The sequence below is a fragment of the Pinus tabuliformis genome, chromosome 3_1 (assembly GCF_031772625.1).
Source record: "Pinus tabuliformis cultivar Carrire ecotype Pingquan chromosome 3_1, CPIR1, whole genome shotgun sequence".
Lineage (NCBI taxonomy): Eukaryota > Viridiplantae > Streptophyta > Pinopsida > Pinales > Pinaceae > Pinus > Pinus tabuliformis.
The window spans coordinates 323,195,306-323,198,729 of NC_142301.1; the positions used below are offsets into that span (position 1 = coordinate 323,195,306).

A 3,424-nucleotide genomic window follows, 5' to 3' on the forward strand; every position below is an offset into this window, starting at 1 on the left:
TCCTTTAAGAGAGGGTCTTTTCAAGGATTATTTTAATATTTACGACTTTCCGGGGGTAAAGTTACTTTTAGGTTATTTTACCATATGGCACTTGTTTATGAAACTCATCGTTTGCGAAGTTTTATACGCTAAAGTATGAAAAGGCAATTTTTCCATGATTTTGCAAGTCCCGTTTTGACACTTTATTTTATTTTAAAAATAAAAAGGCATGACTAGATACTAGGATTGATTTTTTGGAAGGGTCCCCATTTATTAATGTTATTACTAATACTAATAAATGGGTGGGTTTATGATTAGCACAAAAGGATGCTAGAAGAGGTGAGGAGATCTACAATTGGACCCAACTCCGGACACCCTGCAGTTTGATCTACCAAGTTTGCCACCAAGGGGACCAAGAAACAACCCCTCCCTATAAAAAACAGGTGATATGTATTGCTCCTTGTGATTTCCAGCACAAATGCCACCGTGTTAGTGGTCCCCCTCTATTCATACATGATCAACTCACTTGCATTGTCACTTATGCCAATCTGCCCAAGTGATTTTCCGAAATTTGATGCCTTGTTATTTATCACTTGCAAGGCTTCCTCGTCTAGCTCCTTCTCCTACTCCTTATTCATTTCTACAGTTGAAAACTTGTACACTTGTAGGTGCATCCTGTCCTCATGGCTCAGTAAAGGAGTGAGATTGATGAGGACGTGGTCAAATTCAGTGTTGGGCAAGAAACTTATGATCATCAACTTAATGCTGGGATGCTCTGTCATTCTTCTTTCAAACACTATAGCCTCTTAGTCATCTGGTCCTTCAAAGAAGAGTACCGCAATGTGGTGATATATGTTGGAAGGCACCAGTTGGGACTAACCCTTGAGTTGGCCCCTGTCCACCAAGATGCCCACTGAGTAGGGAGTGTGCTTCAACATTTTTTGGTTCACATTCAAAAATCCCAGGTTTAGGGTCTCTTGGATGCCATCGACCCACTGATATTTGTGGAAGGGGAGTATGATCATGGTTATCTGTTGTTGGTCTACAATTTTGCAGATATCCTTGTGCATCTCTTAGATAGCAGATATATTGATCATGTGCCTCACACTTACCTTGCTCAGTTGCTTGTACGCCTTGAAAGAAACCATTATCTGGTCTTGTTGGTGATGGTTGTGATTCTAGAATGGGAGGTTGTTTCTATTGGCCTTGTTAACCATCGTGATGACAAAAGACCTCTCTGACAGGTTTACCAGGTGCATGATGTAGAGGCACAAGGCATGCTTTCCAATCCCTCTAGAAGTCTCTATGATGTTTATCATTGCTTATATGTTCCTTGCATTTTCCAAACATGCCATGATTCTTAGCTCTCCTTTGGTAATTACATAATTAATTGCATAAGATTGTAATAAACATATATAGTTCATTTTTAATTATAATTATATAGTTAATAATAATTTAATGATATAATATTATACTATTAATATTATATCATTATTAATATTTATAATGATATCAATATTATGAATATTAATATCGATATATCATTTTTAATATTAAATTTGATATATCATTTTAATATTAAATGTGATATCATATTAATATTAATATTAACATTAATTTAATATTAAAAAAAAAAATAGTTGGAACTGGAACTTCGTTCTCGAACGATGGTTTCTGAGTAACTGTAGCTGTTTCAAAGCTGGAAGTGCATAGATCACAGATAGCAGCACTGTTAAGCAAGGGACAAGAGCTAACCGTCCAGATGGGTGCATAGGGGTCCATTGGGACCCCTACCTATAAACAAATAATCATGCAGAAACAGAGGCAACAAGCGAAGGAGGGAGTCAGAATCTCGGGGAATGACAGGTTCAAGCAGAGCGGCGGGAAAAACAAGGAGAAAACACAAGTGGAAGACAATGAACCAAGCAGCAACACAATAGTCAAAGGAAAAGAAGATGAGGGTTTGGAAGATAATGAAGACAGAAACGCTTCAGGACAAAATCTGACAGAAAACAAGGAAAACAGGGAGCCCACAGACAGCAGGCGGGGGAATAAAGAGAAGGAAGGGGACACAAGCTCGAACCCCAACAAAAACTCAACAACAAACGGTATTTGTAAACCAAGAAAAGTTGAAAGTCTCAGAGTTGTAATAACGGATCCAGAGATTCAAGCCTATAGAGAGCACATGGCAGAACATGCAGTCATATGCAAGTTCATGGGAATGTGGCCAACTGAAAGAGCCTTATGTCAGTGGATCAGACAGCATTGGAAGCCCAGAGGAGATGTTAAACTGCACTTGGGAGCCAAAGGATTCTTCACAGTTGTGTTTACTAACCTGGAAGATAACGACAGGATTTTCGATGGAGGCCCGTATTTCATGGCCTCAGTTGGTCTATACATGCGACCATGGAAACCAAACTTCGTTCCAGAAAAAGAATCTTTTACTCAGGTTCCAGTGTGGATCCGCTTGTTCTCTCTCCCGATAGACTATTGGGGTCTGAATGCTCTAAAACAAATTGGAGATCAGTTGGGAACTTTTATCAAAGCCTCAGAGGCAACATTGCAGAAGAAATACACTTCATACGCAAGAATATGCGTGGAAATGGATGTATCAGGAGCACTGTATGAGGGGCTATGGCTCGAATATAGGGATGAGGATTATTTTCAGGCAATAGACTATGAGCAGATCCTGTTTCGATGCCGTAAATGTCATGAACACGGACATTTAATAAGGGAATGCCCCATGAACAAGAAGGAGGAAGATACTAAAATAGAGCAAGCAAATAAAGGCAAAGATAACTTTATAACACCGAAGTCAAGGCAGAGAGCCAACAGAAGAAGGGTATACAAAGCAAGAACATATAGAAACAACAACAGCAATACCTTTGAAATCTTGGATTTGGAAACAGACTCAGAGGAGATACAAAAAACCCTAACAGCAGATAAGGGGCTAAGAGACAAGGAAGAACAAACCAAGAAAGAAGAGGAAGAGGACAAAAACAACAACGAAATCCAAATGAGGGAGTGACCAGAAGTGCCGGAGGAGGATGCAGACATGCTGACCAGTGATGGAGGAAGCGAGGAAATCGAGCTGGAGGAAGCTTTAGCCCGGGAAGGGATGAATCTACCCGTCATAGTGGAGAACTGGAAAACTCAAGGTATAGAAATTGCATCGGAAGAAGAAATAAAAAAAATCAATGATCTGTTCACAGCAAGGCAGAAAGCAGAACTAGAAAGGCAGAATAGGAAGCTAGGCATAGCAAGAGGAAATGGTATCCACCCAAAGAGTCTTCTCTGGAACTCATCAAGCTCAAGGCAAAAGAAGAAAAGGGGCCAAAAGACAAGCAATGAAGCTTTGCAGGAGCTAGGAATGATATTGATCAACTCAGGGAAGATGAAGGCTCTTAGCGCCTTCCCGTCCTATCAATAATACCACAAGTTAGTC

At 39.9% G+C, this 3,424-nt stretch overlaps 1 pseudogene; it reads right to left on the minus strand.

The window, feature by feature from the left end:
• Positions 1-602: 602 nt before the first annotated feature.
• Positions 603-1,403, minus strand: LOC149187078 (cation/H(+) antiporter 19 pseudogene; annotated as a pseudogene).
• Positions 1,404-3,424: the final 2,021 nt, after the last annotated feature.